The following is a 19421-nucleotide window of genomic DNA, read 5'->3' on the forward strand; positions in this document are numbered from 1 at the left end:
ATGGAACGCTCTTCTGATTTGCCTCCTACCGCTCCAGGCTATTCCTTTTCTGCCTCCTCTTGCTTCCCAAATGCAACTATTTTCTGAGATTCTGTCCTTATCTCTGTCTTTTCTCCCCTTGAATTCACTACCTAGGTAATCTTGTTCACCTTTAATATAATTTCTATGCAGACAAACCTTAAATATATATGTTTATATATAACTTAAATTAATATGTATTATATATTAAATATATATTTATATATTTACATATTATATTTATATATTTATATACTTATAAATATATATATGTTAGATCAATCAGTTGATAGATATAGATAGATATCGCCAATGGACTTCTCCAACGGACTACAATTCAGGATTTCCAAATGTTTGCTGAACATTGCTATTTTGATTCTTGTGCTAGTCACTTCAAATTCAATGTGTGTAAAGCTGAAACTCCCACCTCCTTTCTCAGGTCTCCCCTCTTCACTCCTCTGTATCCATCACTGGCAGTCACGTGCTGGAGCTGGCTCTTACCAGCTTATGGGGCCTTACTGTGTGCCCCTGTTCCCAACTCCAGTTTGGCCATGGTGTGAACATTTACTCCACAGATAAATGCTACAAATTGCAGGTTTGTTTTCTTTTCCTCTCCTCTCTTTTCTCTTTTCTTTTTCTTTTCTCTTATTCTTTTATTTTTATTTTTTTAAAGATTTATTTATTTATTTGAGAGAGAGAGAAAGTCAGTGCATAAGGAGGGAGAGAGGCAGAGGGTGAGGGAGAGAGAGAATCTCAAGCAGATTCCCTGCTGAGCATGGACTCTGACTTGGGGCTCAATCTCACAACCCTGAGATCATAACCATAGCCCAAATCAAGAGTTGGACACTTAACCTACCCAAATGTATGTGCCCCTCTTTCTTTCTCTCTCTCTCCCTTTCTTTCTTTCTTTCTTTCTTTCTTTCTTTCTTTCTTTCTTTCTCTTCCTTCCTTCCCCTCCCCTCCCCTTCTCTCCCCTCCCCTCCCCTTCTCTCCCCTCCCCTCCTCCCCCTCCCCTCCCCTTCCCTCTCCCTCCCTTCCTTCCTTCCTTCTTTCCTTCCTTCCTTCCTCCCTTCCTTCCTTCCTTCCTTCCTTCCTTCCTTCCTTCCTTCCTTCCTTCCTTCCTTCTTTTTCTGAGAACGTTTTCCAACATACCATTCTCCCAATCACCTAAACTTGACACTTAGGGGTAATTTTGGACAACTTTCTTTTCCATATACCCTAAATCCATTCAACTGTCAAGTCTCTAATGCTTACATCACTCCAAACTTTACTATGTTCATGGCTCCTGACCAATTTCTTGCTAGGCTTTTCTCACAGACCTTCTCTTATCTCTAACCAACTTAGCAAAATTCTGCAAAGTTGATCTTCCTAAGGAACAGTTGTGATCATAGTCAAAAGTTGCCAGTGATGTTCCTTGCTTACCAAAGTTGAGTCATTAATTTTCAGTAAAGCTCAGCTATAATCTGGCCCCTAGTCCTACTCCAGTACACCACACACTTCAGGATGCTGAGCTCCTAGTTTGTGCCTAGATCATAAGTACTTAGGAAACCCCAGAGGATGACATTGTCTAACCGACCAAATGAGGAAGCCTTGTTGACTCTGTGCCTATTTTGTTCCTCCTGAATTCCTCCTCTGCCATTTCCACACACCTAGATCTTACCTATATGTCCAGGGTCAGCCTGATGGCCACTTCTCAAGTGGAAATTATCTTTTTTCATCATCTAAGGACCCAATCTTGGAGCATTTCACTTTTACAATCACATCATCAGTAACATTTTCTGTCTTTTAGTAAGTGAATATACTACATTCTATTTTTTTTAAGTGGCCAGGACCATGGTGAACTTCTTGAGTCTAATGGGCATACAACCAAAATGTGTCAAATAAATGGATGTGAATGAAAACACCTAGGATTTATGTAAAATTATTTCATCTCAAAAATTATCTCATAGTTTCCCATTTTTTACAACATTGTAATGAAGGAAGAAATCAGAAATTTAGCTCATTTGTGATATTACTCATTGGGAAGTTGAGGACTATCACTAAGATGAGTTTATGCCTAAGACTTGAGATTTCCTGGGGCGCCTGGGTGGCTCAGTCGTTAAGCATCTGCCTTCGGCTCAGGGCGTGATCCCGGCATTCTGGGATCGAGCCCCACATCAGGCTCCTCTGCTATGAGCCTGCTTCTTCCTCTCCCACTCCCCCTGCTTGTGTTCCCTCTCTCGCTGGCTGTCTCTCTCTCTGTCAAATAAATAAATAAAATCTTAAAAAAAAAAAAAAGAAAAGAAAAGAAAAATTCTAAAAAAAAAAAAAAAAGCCTTGAGATTTCCTACTTCTCCAACATCATTTCCTACCATGCACACCCTTTACATTCGAGGCAGAGTTGATAAGCTTGGATGATGGATTGGTTAATATCCCTCTTCCTTGGATGTGAAAGGAAGGAAATTAAGGCTTTTAAGGAAACACTATACTGGACCGTAAGCTTTCTGAGGACAGAGACCCAGTCTGCTTTATTCTCTGGAATAACTCCAGTACCTCGGTTGCCTCAACAATATTCAGTTAAATTAATGAACCACACTGCCTGTGTTTTTTCAACACTATAAGCAGAAGGATGAATACCATTCCTAGTATTATTTTGCAAAAGTTTATTTTCCAAAGTTTTTTTTCCAAGCTACAAAATCACTGTGTTGTAGATTAAGGACTTCTCCCCAAGGGCTTTATTGGTTTATTTATTTACAGAGTTTGACTATAGCGTGGCAGATAGCATCAGTAACTGAGCACAGAGGAAGAGTAATCGGGCACTGTTTTAAAATTTACCGATGACCTCCTGCAGCAGTAACACTTTAACTTAGGCAGTGTGAATAACATCTCTAAATATTTTTTACCCTTACTTATCTATTAGATGATGGCTGACATCCTTAAGTGTGCAAGGTTATAGTTAATGATCGTTGAACATATTTATCTTGTTCTAAATACATTTACTTGCTCTCAGTCTGGAGTTTGGGGTTTGTTTGCTTGCTTTTGTTTTGTTTGTTTATTTCTTAACATTAGACTGAGAGGTTTCCCCTTTGTTTTCCTCTCTGATCTGGAAATGGCTCCACTAGCAAAAGCTAAATATCTCTTTGAAATGTGTGTACACAGACTGGTTGACAATACAAATTGGTAAACCATATGAGTAGATACTGCAATCTGCAGAATATCACCATAGGCCAAGATCCAAAATGAGAAAAAGAAATTTCTGAAACTCATGAGGGTAATAGATAACATGCCAGGCCTAACCAGAATTGCTGAACCAGCTATTAATATTCTCTCTATACATACAAGTATGTATTATTTTCCTTACCCATATCCTTCTCGCAATACAGCAGATGTTTTTATATGAATATTGTATCTGCAGTTTTAATTTTTGCTATGTTATACCCCCATAGCAATATTTATGTTGAAAGCTCTAGTCCACTAAACACACCTCCCTCATGGAAGGTTTTAATGTCCTGAATTCCTCTTGTGTAGCTAACAATTATTGGATTATGGCTTATGGAAGCTTGTTCGAAAGTGTAGATTCCATGAACAGCTTTTTTGTATTTAGTGTTAAAATGAGATAGTAAGACCCATTAACCCATCTGACAACCTACTTCAAGAGATCGTGATTCTAAAATATGAATGTAAAAAGCAAAAGCATTATCTTAGCCTAGTCCCTTCCGTTTCTGTCTCTGGGTAATATTTTCTCGATTAGTGTGGTGGGTAGACTGTTGCTTAAACAGGTCAATGCAAATTAGCCTTGTGATTTCCTTTGTAATAAAAGTGTGATCTCCTTCACCTAATCTGTAGTTGAGTATTATTCAGGCTATTGCTTTGTGTTTCTATTAAAGACAGAGGAGTCAGAAGAATGGCAAATGTAATCCATTATCACCTACTTCAGATATGGGTTTTAAATGATTTTTTTTTAGTTTAACATAAATTTTATAAAATGTTGGCTGTCATCTTTGAAAGAGTGACACTGTACCTTTATTTTAATAATTTCTTGGAAAATGGTAAATAATCAAAACTTCCAACATGTATCATGGTAGATAAGGCACTTTTAAAATATAGGAGAAATTTATCTCTATGGCCAATGACCAAACACTAGCTAATGTTCATACTACCAATACGGGAAAAACATGTACATCTCTAAATGATATGAGTTATATTTTCATTGCGAGGAAAGAGATTGTAAATTAAGTAAGTCCTTTGGCCTTCTTAATGATGATTAATAATAATGGCCAATAATAATAAACACCATTTATTGAGTGCTACCCATCTGCCAATCCTTAACATAAACTAATTTCACCACAGCTCTGAATACGTATTACCCCGTTTCACAGGTGAGGAAATCAAAGAGAAGAAAGGTCATATAATGTATGTAATGCTTTGTCTTGGAAAACTGCTGAGGGTGGAATATAGCACCACATCTCTCTGGTTTCAATGCCCATACTCTTTGAGTATTTATTTTGTCCCCCACCCCTAAACTCTGTCCATACAGCCAGCTCCCACAATTTGGGAAATGTACAGTTCCTAACGGAGTTTATAGGCTCCCAAGTTCACTTATAAATGTCCTTTTCAGGGCACCTGGGTGGCTCAGTTGGTTAAGCATCTGCCTTCAGCTCAGGTCAGGATCCCAGGGTCCTGGGATGGTCGGGCTCCCTGCTCAGCAAGGAGTCCGTTTCTCTCCCTCTCCCTCTGTGTGTGCTCTCTTTCTCTGTAGCTCTCACTCTCTCTCAAATAAATAAATAAATAAATAAAATCTTAAAAAAAAATAAGTCTTTTTCTATAAACCAGTCTTTTTCTTACAGATACTTATAAATAAGACCCTAAATCCTCATTTTTTTGGATCTTATTTCAATCTTCCACATTGTATCAAAGTATACCTTGACCTGTGACCCATCCCTTAATTCCCACAGTGAACACAGATGCCCTTTTTCTCAGCTGGCCAGTTGTTTAAATCTCTACCTGTGCTTGGAGAGACAGACTCAGCCTCCAGCTCCTCTGGCCAAGCGGGAAGCTTGTCTCACTCCTTTCTTATCTGCAGCATCTCTCACAATGTCTGGCACTAAATGAATGGGTGTTTTGTAGCTAATTGTTTCCCTACAGAGACCTAGAGCTCCTCCAACGTCAGGACCACATCTAAGGGTTCTAATATGTCTGCCTCAGGGCCTAGGGGGATAGAGCCAGGGCCCACACCCACGTGGTAGAATGTAAGGAAGGGGTGAGTTAATCACGAGACAAAGCAGAATAGCAGCCCCCCTAAAACTACAAGGAGAATGGTAAACAAATGGGCCAAAAGTCTTGCCACTGACAGGTTTCTTTATGGAATATTTTGGATAATAATAAACAAATATCAAGAATAATAATAATAGATCTCCCTCAATGTCCTATTATATCCCTGAAACTGTGCCAGATTCTTAATCTATGTTATCTTGTTTAATTCTTAGGAAAAAAACAGATCATATTTTTCTTTTTTAGAGGTGAAGAACTCGAAAGGCAGAGCAGTCACTGCTGTGAAGTACCAAGCTAATTTGAACACAGGTTTGTCTCCCTTTAGTTCGCAAGCTTTTCCACAATCCCAAATCTGGAGTTTATCCAGGAAAATAAGAGGTTCCTGCATCTTATAAAATACCACTGATTCTTTCACGTGTTTTGTGTAATTACAGACTTACAGCAGTTCAATGAGTTTTTATAAACTATTTATATACTTAAAAATATAGTCTGCACCAAGTACGTTGTTATTTTCATGAAATCATTAAGTGTGCATCCAAGAATTGGGAGCTAAATAAGGCAACCGTTGGCCACACTGATATTTTTAGGTCTGTTTTACAGAGGGGGGTGCTGTATGCATGTGTGCAGGGGTGTGTGTGTGTGTGTGTGTGTGTGTGCAGGGGTGTGTGTGTAATGTGTTACCCACAATACTAAGAGAGCTCAATTCTTGAGATTGATGATTATCTCTCATTTATCTCCACGGTTAACAAAGGAGGAAAGTCCTCAAAACACATCATTTATATTGTAAGGTAGCCTATGCTCTACCTGATGAAACGAATTGGGAAACATTTGAACTATTGTATGCAGGCATCAATTTTGGGTGCTGTCTAGTAGAGAGGCACGTAACCTTATTACACTATTATCCAAAGGAAAGATGGGCATAAAAAGGAAGAATAAAATACTGAGCAAATTGCTTGTTCTTTACCCAAGTTCACCCTGGAAGATGTCTCCTTTCTGGTTCTACTTTTTATTTTAACCTCCTAATTTAGTTTGTTTATTTAATTATTTATCCATTTCAGAAAGAAATTTACCAGTAAAATGACTAATTTTTAAAAAGAAACCAAATATATTTCAGAGGCTCTGCCAATGTGTAATGTCTTCTAACGCTGGCCAAAAATAGCAGTAGACTAATTTTGAAATCACTGTTTTCTCTGTAGAATTCTCAACGTTATTCTCATTTGCCCTCCTTTCTTGAATCCCCCACCTCCAAACTCCCACCCCGGAAAAAAAGAAAAACAGATTACAGTAAATTTTGGCAAGGAGTTCTATTGGCATCATTTTCTTAGAAGTCACGTGCTTTGGATTTCCTCTTGTTTATGATATATTAAAATGCCTTCCAGATGTTTTTAATTATGAAAAAAAAAGTTTTCAAGAAAGCAGAGTAATCCAAATAAAGTTTCCTCTTTTTTTTTTAATGGCCAATAAATTAGTATATTCCAGCTTATCAAACTGCCCCATAATTCTGAGGGTGACCTCTTTAAAGAAGGTCAGGCATTGAGTGAGACAGCTACATTTGGGCAGAGGCAGGGTTTTACCAAGAACACTTTCAGTTCCTGTTTCCAATTGAGCCTGCTCCCTGCCTGGGGCCTAGCCTGATGTACAAGCCCATTGGCTGGGCTTGCTTAAATGTCCCACACAAATATAAACACCTCTACAGTGTGGGGAAGATGAAAGGAATAGCTTATTGATATTGTATATGCTAACGTTTGGATGTGGGACAGGAAAGACAGCACTGAGCTGCTGGTATGCAACGCTGAAGCCGGGCGGCATGGAGAGGTTTTCATTTACTGATGCTGGATGCGTGCCCAGACTGCCATAGTGGAATGCAGGGAGAAACACAGAAAGGAGGAGGACCACAGAATGGTTTTTCGTGAACATCCATGTGGGGCAGAAGAATAAATACATATGAAGGCTATGTTTCTAGAAATGAAAGAACTGGCCACTGAGGAGCAGTTGGGAGCCCCCCTGCCCCCGCCCCCCAAGTCCCAACCTGGCCCTCTTCATTTGTACTTGAAGGTAACTGTTCATCCTAATTTTGATTCAGGGCATGAGTAAGACTATAATTCGGCTGAAAGAGAAAGACAGGGCAGGGCAGGAAGAAACCTTAGCTTGCTTTGCCTGTTGTTGTTTTAAGCTTAGCAAGGAGAATAAATGTGTTTTTCTTTGACTAATGTTACCAAAAGAGAAAGAGCTTTGTGGATTATAGACATGGTAGCTTTTAAAAATGTATCTGCTGAACATCTGTCATGTGGGACAGACCAGTAACCCTTTAGGAAGTGGAGATTTGGTGACTCACAGTGTGAATTTGAATTTAAATGGCACATTCATTGGGACATTCATTGGCCTCACTTAATGGAGTATTTTCTGATAATTAACTCCCATCTGCCTAGCCCCACCTCATCTCTGTTTCTAACTCTAAGCATATTTGCCAACAAGACTAAGTGTGTTAATGATGATAGCTTTGGAGAAATAGCTCATCAAAATAGGGGCCTGCCAGGGTGTGGTGCTTGAGAAAATTTTAAATCAAGAAAGTAAGACAGTGTGACACATACAAACCAGTTACTCTCAGTCCTCATTCGCTGCGTTCCGACAATGTACAGAGAAGAAATGGAATCCCGTAGAAGGGAGAAATTAAAAAGAAGTTTCACTAGGTAAGAGCGGATGGGGCAACAGAGGAAAGTTATGGGATATTCTAGAGGATTCTAGTTCAGAGGTTAAGAAGATTGGAATTTAGAGGAATTGATAAGTGTCTTGAGGAGAGAAAAGGAAGCTCACCAATGGGTCCAGGATAGTTACCTTGCTATCGGCATTCTGCAACTGGGATTCTGCAGCTATGCACAAAATAAGTGCCAGATGGGGCCAAAATATTATTTGTTTCTTCAGTCAAGATGTACCTAATGGTGACGGGCAGAAGATAGCAGAACAAATGAATATAGCAGAGGTATCTATTAATAGCAGAACAAATGAATATAGCAGGGGTATCTTGTCATCTGCCAAGATAGCAGTGCGGTAAGAAAGGAATTAGATTAAAGAAAGCATCCCTGGTGGCCATTGATGAAGACCACTTGATGCAGTTTGAATTAAACGATTGGAAGAATCTTTGGGAAAGTGTTACATCTGGGGGAAGAACAGGTCAACAAATGAATCGTGTGGAATAGGACAAGTAGGAAACTGCCATCCTTACCGAATTGATGAGACTCTTGAAGTTACCAATAGCGTCAACCTAATGAACAGAGGTAAAGAAACAGATCGAGTGATTCGACAGCTCGGTTTAGTAAACATTTATTTCTGACTTACCACGTGTTAGGCAAAATTCCGCGTACTCTTGAAGAAACAAAGACTGACACTGGAGCACGAATTTCCTTGGCTTCTCTAGCCAGAAAATACACCTGCTGACGTGGCTTCAGCCGAAGGACATCACCCTCAGATGTAGGAAGCCCACTGTAATCATTCAAGCTTTCATCTTTAGGAGGAAAGCAAGCAGGGCAGCGAGGGAAAGAAAAACAACCCCCAGCTCTTTCTCCTGCCAAAGAAGAGCTGTAATCCACAAGGAGATAAATGGTCCAGGCAGATCACTCTCATATTCAAACAGTATTGCCCACGTTCTCCCGACAGTCCTTGCCCTAAGAGTTCATCGTTTCGCATTCCAGGTATGACTTGCTCAGAAATAACCTGGATGCAGCCCCAGGATACCTCCTTCTCCTCCTCTTCCTTCCTCCCCACCTTGCTCTCTCCGTTCTAGGTAGAGCGGCTTTCTCGCCGCTCACGCTAAACATGCCCCCACCTCAGGTTGTTATCTTTGTGATTCCTTTTACCTGCATGTATGTTATTGCTCTAGATATCTGCGTGGCTTCTATTCTCACTTCTAGAGGGATCTGCTAAAATGTGACTTTATCAAAGTGGCCTTGCCTGACTACCTTCTGCAGAACTGCTCTGCCTCCATCCCCTTTATCTGCTCTATTTGTCTCCAGAGTATGTATCACCAGCAGACAAACTATATAATTTGCGGGTTATTTCTTGCCTTCTGCCATTTGAATGTGACCTCCATGAAAGCAGGGCCTTTGTCTCTTTTATTCCTCACTAGTTTCCCGAACCTGTAATAGCGGCTCGCTCATAGTAGGTGTTGAATAAACATTTGTTGAATATAGGAATTTGTGTCCAAGGAAAAGCACAAAGTGCACTTGGACACGGACAAAAGATAGAATGATTCTAGCTGAAAGTGTCATGAAGGTCTTTGGAAATACGGTTGATGGAGATGTACTAGTGCCTGGGTCTGTGGTGGGAGGGGAGGGGAGGAGCAAGAGAGGGACAGGGCCAGAGACAGGGCCAGAGAGAGAGAGAAAGAGATTCTTATCCAACAGTATTCTTCAAAGGCTATACAATGTCAAATCATAATGATATCTGAGAATAATTACTAGAACTAGTAAAGGCTTTGGAAACTAAATCATTATGAGAGATGACTTACGGAACTGATAATTTTCTCAGAAGAAAAGAAAACAAAGCACGGAGGAGATAGGAGTAGGAGTCAGAGGATGGAACAATATGACTGCCTTTAAATATTGCAGAGATAGCCTCTGAAATAATGAGTAGACTTTTTTCCTATTGTTAGGACAGGAAGTTTTAGGAAGATTTGGTAATTTTGTTTTAAAATTCTAATCATTAGAGCTGTCCCAAAGTGGAATAAACCCCATCACTGTATAAATCAGAAATAATCCAAGAAAGCCATTGTAAACCAGACTCCTGTTTTAGGTAAGAGGTTATACCTGATGACTTGTCATTAAGTATCTTTCAAACTCGGTTTTTGCACGCGCGCGCGCACGCACACACACACACACACTTGTTGGGTTTTAACTACAAATCATCTAGCTAGTTTCTAAAATAGAGGACATCCAGTTAAAGTTGAAGTCAGATAAACAAGGAATAGTTTTTTTTTTTTATCGTAAGTAGGTCTTATGCAATATTTAGAGGAAACTTTTATCAATAATTCTTTTGTTATTCATCTGATATTCAAATCTAACTGGACATCCTGTATTTTATCTGGCAGCCTTATGCTTTAGGGAACAACATAACAAAATAAAGGTACGTGTCTTCAGAATTCAGGATTTCCAAATATAAAGCAGGGGATGACATGGCAGAATTTATTCACACATCTGTGGGCGTGATAGCTTTGGGGCAGATTTGGAGGTATTGATCTTACAGCCATTCCATCAAGTGAGGTTTTTTTTCTCTTATTTTCATTTTTAAATCTCTTTTTTTCACAGTTTTTGAGAATTCTGAAGTGTATTTGTTTTAATGTTGATTTGGTGGGGCGGGGGGTGGGGGCACCCGTAGTCTTTAGAATTTCACAAGGGACTTTGTTCTAAGTGATTCACAGCATATCCTGGTGGCTTTTGGGCTCAGTATTTTCTTATCAAATCTAACTTCCAATTCAGTTAGTTGGGGCACATTCTTTAGTACTCATTATTAGCATTAATGCTGACAAACGATTGGATTCACTTTTAATAGACTATAATTTAAAAATGATAATTATATTGAAATTAAAATAATGACAGAGTAGTTACCAAACAACTTACTACAATTTTATTTCAGATCAATGGAAGCCTGGCTCAAATGACACTAATAGAAGGAAAACATTTCTGTTTAACAGCTGAAGAGATGCTGTTGTAAGGGCTAAGGCATAGCACTTTGAAATTATAAAATTTTTGACAGTTTTGAAATTATAAATTCATTTTTTAAACTTTTTCAAATTTTGTGCGACAAGTGAGGGGTCGTAAATATTTTCTGTTGCACTATTTCTAATTGCCTAATTTCAGTATTCACATGAAATGCAATCGCCTTGTATAGAACGGTCTCTGACCTCAGAAGGCTCAGGGCTACTTTGGAAGGGCAAAATGAACAGAAATGAAACAAGGACAAGAAAATGGATTCAGTGTGCTATCCAGTTCTAAAACCAAAAATGTAAAGCATAGAGAAATCATGCTGGGAAAGCTTCTCAGAGAAATGGGGACTTAATGTGTGCCTCGTAGGGTGGCTTGGGAATGCGTACTTGGAGAGGGGTGAATTTAAGGCCAAGGAGAAACAGTGTGCGTAAAACTTTTGACCAAAAAACAAACAAACAAACAAACAAACATACATACAAACAAGAATGAGCGAAGGAGAAGGCAGTGGTGACCCAGAACGCAAGGAAAAAGTAGAAACACTTCTGTCTGGAAATCATGGCACATGATCAGGAACAGAAAACAGAGTCACATTGATCAGGACCGTAAAGGCCACACCACAGAATTTAAGCTCACTGTCAGGCTATAGAGAACCATCATATATGCCTGCCCAAGAAATGGGCATCCCAAGATGGCATTTCTGGTGGCATTCATTGTTACGTCAGCTCAACAAAACCCACTCTGAACACTTCCATCCTGTCCAACCTAAACTCAGAGGACAGCAACCGACATGATCATTTTTTTTTTAAGATTTTATTTATTTATTCGACGGAGATAGAGACAGCCAGCGAGAGAGGGAACACAAGCAGGGGGAGCGGGAGAGGAAGAAGCAGGCTCATAGCGGAGGTGCCCGATGCGGGGCTCGATCCCAGAACGCTGGGATCACGCCCTGAGCCGAAGGCAGACACCTAACCGCTGTGCCACCCAGGCGCCCCAACATGATCATTTTTTTTTAGTGTTTCTTCAAGAAAAGTCTTTTTTTTTAAACAGATTTTCGAGCTTATAGGGTTACTTCTATTCAAAATGAAGACCTACAAACTTCTCTCTGTGGATACAAATAAATACTTAGATCCCCGAGAATTTCAAGTGGCTTGGTGGCTTGGTGACCAGAAGGTGAGAGAATAGCTTGATCCTGACTCGTTGTCACAGGCAGGTCCCCGCTGAGAGCCACGGTGGGGCGGGGGGGGGGGGGGGGGGGTGGCTCTGTCCAGGCTCTTGGATCAGGCACCGAGATTACTTTCTGAGCATTAATCTCTTTGAGACCAGGCACGCTCTTCCAAGAGATGCCACTTCCATACCGTTCTCCACCAACCAAAGAGGAAGGCATTTTTGTGAGATCTCTTTTTGCCAGCTCGTCCATCAGAGAATATTTATTTGTTCATTAATTTGTTTTATGAACATTGTACGAGTTACACAGTACAGTACCTTCTGATCATTTATTGCCAGGATTTATGCTCCGTGACTTGATGGAAAGAAAGTGCAGCCCCAGCATGGAGCTCCCTCATTCCCTGTGTAAGCAGTTGTGCCGCGATTTACACGGTAGAGACTTTCTTTTTAGACACAGTAATTAGCACTTGTCTCATTTATACATCTCCCTTAACACTGTGTCCCCTTTAAAAATATTTTTATTTAAAATGGCATGCAAGGAAATAGCTCAGCATGCATTAGGGGGAAAAAAGAAGAAGAAACAACAAACCACTGATAAATCCATCTGTTAAAAACCACAGTACACAAATTAAAAGAGTAAGTTAACATTATATGTCTTAATCCCCTAGCGCCATTGTTCGTGCTTACTGTTTCTTGCGGAATATTCAAAAGATATTTTTTCCAGTAGACCAACTCCTTTTAGTTCACACCCTGGAAATGCTTTGCTTGCTTTAAATAGGTCCATTATGCTCTCAAACACCCACATATTTACTGAAGTCCGGCCTTAGTGAAACTAGCTATATGGTTTTCCTTCTCTATTATTTATTTTGTCTTCTCCAACTCTCCCTTCAAACAATTCTTAGTTACCCGAAGATGTACTAAATTCCTCAACAAAGTTTGCCTACTAAATGCAAACTGTGATTCTGCCAGAGCAAGAGGCAGTAACTCAACAGTTCTAAGATTTCTTGCTTAATTCTTAAATGTTTCCCTTCCTCCATCCCTTGTGAGATAGGTGAGAAAAGCAATTGCCCCCACTGCTTAATGCATCACAACTCAGAAACTCACTCCATCCTTGTAATTCTGAATCCCAGCCCAGCTGGCGGTTCCTGGATTTCAGACTCTGAATATGAGTTCAGCACTTTTAAATCAATCACTCTGAACAGTATTTCTGTCACATGGAAACCTTTTCTTCTTTGGCAGAAAAGCTTTCCTGATTTTGACTGCAGCCCTGGAGAGCTGGATAGTCTCATAAATGAAACCAGGATGTAGGAGAAAAATTAAACTAGATATAATTTTCTAACGCTGTCGTTCGAAGAGTCCTCTTCCATCTGCTGTTCGGGAAGACGAAGGCACCTCTGTGCCCTGTAAGATTTTTCAAACAGTTTCCCCATTCCAGGTTAATGGCTTGTTGCAGTTTGACTAGCAAGGGGTTACTTGGCTTAGGTGGAAGTAGAAGGGGGAAGGAAACACTCCTTAGATTCTATTCCTCTAGCTTCCCATTCTCCCTCCAATTATTCAGATGTTTGTAGAATCAAGTTACATCACAAATTTTGCTATTTATTGCTCCTCGCAGGTTACGTTCTTCTCTGACAGTGCTGCTGTTGGGGGAAGGGATAAGTCGGTACCGAGGCCTCTGGGCTTAGCCAGATGGGACAGGGCACAGCAGCTTCGGAAATAATGCTTCTCCCGTTTCACTAGGACAAGTGTAAAACTCAGGCCTTGAAAATCAAGAAATAATGTCAATACCCTGCAAATGGTATAAGAGACCAACTCTTTGGGGGCTTTAAATAATAAGAACTCAACAATTTTTATAATTTTTACTCTTTACAGAGTCAACTATTCCCGACTCTTGGCATGCACCTCCTGTCGACTACCATATATGATCGATTTACCCAAACATCGAGGTAACACAGAAACTAATGCTTCCTATATTCTTAGCTGTCTACTGTGCTCTTCCATGGATACATGGGTCTCCCATCACCTAAAATGATCTAAAATGTATATAGAAATATAGACGGTAAGATATACTGAGAAAAGTGGACAGGGAGGTGCTGATTTCCTCTGCCAGAGTGCGCTGGAGGATACTGACAAATGCCATTTCCTGCCGCTTTTCATACAATGATTATTTCTTATATCTTGATTTCGTCAAAATGCCCCAAATATTTCATATAATCCCTTGGATACGTCGAAATGATTTTATCTATAGATAGCCATTTATTTGTGGACATTCAGTGTGAGATTTCTGACTTCTAAGATATGCTGGCATTAGTAGTTATGGGTATATATGAATAGTGAGGAAGAAAGGTTTCAACATATATGAGCATAACTAGCAAATTTATGGAAATAATATTGCAGTAAGTACATTCATTCACTCAACATTTATCCAGCACATATTTATTGAGTGTTTACTATTACTGAGTGCTGGGCCCTAGGTTAGCTATTGTAATTCACCAGTAGGAGAAACAGACATGGTCCCTGACTTCATGAATTCTGGACATTGGCTTCTTTGAAACAGGAGCACCAGGCTCTTAAATTCTTTAGAGAAACATCGCTGGACTCAATTGCTATAGAATTTGGAAAGTCTAAGTATGCAGCGATAAGCAAATAGCACTAAGGAAAGGCCATATAAGAGGTGTGCTTCAAATGGAAGAAAATCATAGAGCATTCGAGCTAAAAAGTACCTTAAAGATCTTATATCTCAGCCTTCTTATTAGAAGAATGAATTTCTTGTTTATGGTAACACAATGGTTGATGGCTGAGTTGTGTCCATAATACACGTCTCTTGACATCCAGGAAAGGACCTCACCAATCAGTGCACTTTGAACAGTCGTATGATAAATTCCAATTCCAGTGTATTCATTGCACAGGAAAGTGTAGTGGGTTGAATTGTGTTCCCCTCCCCCCCCCAATTCCTATGTTAAAGTCCTACCCTCCGCTATCTTAGAATGTGATCTTATTTGGAATAGAGTCATTGCAGATATAATTAGCTAAATTAAGATGAAGTCATACCGGCATAGGGTGGGCCTCTCCTCTAATATGACTGGAGTCCTTGTCAAAAGGAGAAGTTTGGAAACTGACATGTTCATTGGAAAAAGGCCATGTAAAAATTGGAATTACACTGTTACAAGCCAAGGAATTACCAGGAGGCTAGAAGAGAGGCTGGGAACAGATTTTCCCTCATGCCTTCAGAGAGAGCATGAACCGGGAGACACCTTGATCTCAGACTTCTAGCTTCCAGGATGGTGAGACAATTAATTTCTGTTGTTCAAGTCACATACTTTCTGGCACTTCCTTACAAGAATCCTAGGAAGCTAAGACAGAAGCCAATTGTATTTTAGGCTTACTCAGCTTGCTTTTCATTCATCAAACATCTATTTGTTGAGCACCTACTACATGCCAAGCACTGCACAAAACAGTGGATGAACACCCAATCCCTCTCCTCAAAAAATACATGAGTATACCAAAGCATTAAATAATGATGCTGGGTTCCTCCCACCCCAATCTGGGATCCACTTCCATCTGTGTGGTTCTTTCCCAATAAATATGATGTATTCCCCTAATCAACACAGGAAGACTAGATTCCACTTCTATCTTGGGCCTAGCCTCTTCCCTGGAAATATGTGAAACTTGCTTCCCAGACATAGTAATCCTCTCCAATCAGTGAGTCATGGGCTGGGGGTGGGATTGGGGCCAGTGACAATCCCTTAGCGTGCTATTAAACCAAGCATCTCAAATCCACCCACCAGAGGAGTGCACGGAGGCCAGCACTGAGTCCCTGTCATGCTTTATCAGGGCCATAAAGTGAGTATTTAAAATTTTAAAGTTTTCAAATGAAATATACAAAAGTTGATTATTTAGCAGTTTATCAACATTACCCCCCCTGTGGCAAAGGGAACAGACAATAAAATTGTTCAAAAGAGGATTCAAAACTACTTTCTGCCGTTTTACTGCAACTTTAAAGAGGTCTAAAAACAAGTCTCCCAGAAGGCCCCTGGCCGGCTTTGCTGCTTGCACCCCTGAGAGCATGGCTGCATTCCTACAGCTGATGCCGCTGGAGTTGGTCCCTGTCCGTTCCCATGGGGACGGCGCTCTGTCACGCCTTCCAGGGCTGTGCCTGTGACAACCAGAAGCCGGAGCAAATTGCGGGAACTCTGGCCCGCAGAGCCTACAGTGAGACAAATTGTGACTTCGGTTGTCCCCACCTCATAATGACCTGTTGCCTTTCTCCATCTCTCAGCGACCGTCTGCCCCAAAGCTTTCTGTCTCCACTGCCACGATGGCCGCTTTCATGCAAAGAACAGTAAGGATGGAATGAAAGTCAGACACAATGTGGCAAAAGTTATGATCGCCCCTTAGTAGTTTCCCTTTATGGGGACGGTAGGATTCCCACATAGGCACGTCAGGAAAGGAGAGAAACAAATCGTGCTTTTCCCAGGTTGTGAGGAACACCACACTATTTATGCTTCTAGAAATCCCACCGGAAGAGCTTGAAAGATGAACTTTTAAGTGAATTTATGAGGGTCTAATTACCCACGGATTTTAGTGCAGTTGCTATTTTTTACTTGAGGCCAGCTCTGTTTAAATCTTACCTTTTTATCTAGAAAAACAAAATATACAGGCTCATAATGTCCAGAATATCCCTTTTAAATGGCAGAGGATAAGCCAACAGGTCTAGTACATCTGACATCTCTTTAAGGCCTCTTGGCCCTTTTGTGTTTTTGTTTTATTGTCTCTTCTCAGCTGCAAGAGAGCATAATGGGAAATTAAAATGTTCTCCCCTATGGACTTATATTGGACTTCCTGGAATTAAGCGTCTGCTGTGGTGGGTGTGGGACCCCCACTTGCCACTCTGTGGAGGACAATGGCCCCATGTCCAGTTGCACCTAAAGAGTGGCTGACCCAAAGTGAAATACAGACAAAAATCCAAGTTCCAGCACATGGTTATGAGATCACAGAGAGAAGGGAGAAAGTTAAGGATCATATTATTATTAGACTTAGGTACTCATTCACTCAGTCATTTATTTATTCAAAAATGTTTATTGAGCACTTACCGTGGGCTGGGTACTGTGCTAACCTCTAGGGATACGATGTTGCACAAAAGGAGGCGTGCTTACTATCCTCACAGAGCTCGAAGTCTGATGAGAGGGGGTCTCCATCAAAATGATAGAAATAAGTAAGTAAAAGTGCAAATGTGGGTGCCGCGAACAATAATCCTATAGTATTACGTGGGCATAGAACGAGCCAGTTTTACCTAGTCTAGGGTGCTGTTTGTGGGAAGAGGGTCTCAGAGGAGCCTTGCCAGAAAAAAAAAATCATCAGTGTACTAAGATTTAAAGAACCTGTAGCACTCAATTATTAATAGCCAGAGGTGGAGGTGGGAATTGAAATGGGGTAGAAAACATTCTGGGCAGAGTACAGAAAGAGGTCACGCATCCTTTGTTGAAGGAAGAAGGGCACATTTCAGGAACTCGAAGACCTGTGTGCCCGAACACCTGGAGGGAAAGGTGTGAAATGAAGCTGGAGTGTAGCGGGAGGCAGCCAGTCCATGCAGGGCTTGGCAGACCTTACTAAAGCTTTGGAAGTAATCCAAAGAACAATGGAGAGCTACTGAAAGGCTTAAAGGAGAGAGAGTAACATGAGGAGGAAACCATTGTCCTGCTAGGATCAGAAGGAGTTAGCTGCAACCTGCGAAAACTCCCTGCTGCCCCCTAACTCCACTGTCAGCCCAGAGCCACACCTTCTAGAAACCCAGAGTAACTGCAGTTTACCATGGGAGCCCTAAAGGCTCAAATCATTTTATTTTCTTGCACATTGATTGAACAAGGTCATATTCCCCAACAATGGGGACAGCGAACTCTCACTTAAATTGCAGCAATCTGGACTGCATACCTCGCAAAATTAGCCACGACTTGCAGATTTAGAAAACAAAATATTCTTTTTTTTTTTTTTAAAGATTTTATTTATTTATTTGACAGAGATAGAGACAGCCAGCGAGAGAGGGAACACAAGCAGGGGGAGTGCGAGAGGAAGAAGCAGGCTCATAGCGGAGGAGCCTGATGTGGGGCTCGATCCCGTAACGCCAGGATCACGCCCTGAGCCGAAGGCAGACGCTCAACCGCTGTGCCACCCAGGTGCCCCAAAACAAAATATTCTATTTGGAGTATCTCAGCAGAACCACCTGCTAGGAGAGCAAGTAAAACTTGTTGAGAATATTTCTGTATCACCTTTAATTTACTTCAATCTCTATAGCTAACTTCTAACGCAGTGCATATTCCAGACTATCAAAGATGATCAAAAGTGATAGTAATGTAATGTAAGTTGTTTACCTTCAGAAATAATGAGCTGATTCATAATAACAGAGCAATAACCACACTTCCATGTTACTGGCCAAGAAAACCTGGCTATTACCCAAATTTGGGTAAATCACACCACAAACACATGTTAATTTTGGCTGCCCCTCCTTACTTAACTAAATGTTTATTTCGAATTATCTGAGCTCCCTGCCTTCCTTTTCAGCCCCTCTTCAATACATTGTGGATGGAGGGATCTTTTCAAAACTTGAGTTTGCTCGTGCCATTTTGCCCGTTGCAAAGCCTTTGCTGGTTGCCCCCGTTGAGGGTTGGGCGGAGGATGGCCAAACAGCAGCAGGGTCATGAGGAGGCCCCGTGTGCAGCCCCACCTGTATCTCCAATTTCATCTGGCCCTGTGCTCCCCACCACTTTCTGTGCCCGGCGCTCAGTGGGAGGGGAAACAGCGCTGTGAACAAGATCCCGCCTCTGTCCTCAAGACTCATGCCGTCCGGTGAGAGATGTTACATGACGTGACATGGATTCCATTATTGCTATGTCAATGGGCAACTTTCGACACAGTTAAATGCAGCATGCTAACAGAGCACAAATGACCAACACTTAATCCAGGCTCATAGTATCTGGGCAAGTCTTCCTGATTCAGCATCCTCTAACACATAGCTTCAGGGATGAAGACCACACAATTGAAAACTTAATTATATGTATTCTGATATAGGCCATTCTTTTTTTTCCTTTTCTTCTCCTATGCTAATCTTGTTTCCCAAATTATACTGTAAACTCCTTGAAGGCAAAGACTCTCACTTACACTTATGTATACTGAGCATTGTCCCTATAGTTCTAACCACGTGGTACGTGCTTCTGAATTATGGTGACCAATTAATAGGACAGTGAATTCTTGCCTTAGAGTGTGAGAGGCAAGGGAGGAGTGGTAAAAGAGCTGGGT

At 40.8% G+C, this 19421-nt stretch overlaps 1 long non-coding RNA gene across 2 annotated transcripts in view; it reads left to right on the forward strand.

Moving 5' to 3' along the window:
• LOC130543437 (uncharacterized) overlaps positions 1-19421 on the forward strand; it is a 217597-nt gene that overhangs the window by 125362 nt on the left and 72814 nt on the right. The window contains exons 3-4 of one of the 2 annotated variants that reach the window (XR_008958789.1): positions 5515-5577; positions 14001-14074. This is a non-coding gene — a long non-coding RNA (uncharacterized LOC130543437). Of the gene's footprint in view, positions 1-5514; positions 5578-6792; positions 7324-14000; positions 14075-19421 lie in introns of those variants that run through there. The other variant, XR_008958788.1, reaches the window with a different exon arrangement.

The sequence above is a fragment of the Ursus arctos genome, unplaced genomic scaffold, assembly GCF_023065955.2.
Source record: "Ursus arctos isolate Adak ecotype North America unplaced genomic scaffold, UrsArc2.0 scaffold_12, whole genome shotgun sequence".
In the NCBI taxonomy this organism is placed as follows: Eukaryota; Metazoa; Chordata; class Mammalia; order Carnivora; family Ursidae; genus Ursus; species Ursus arctos.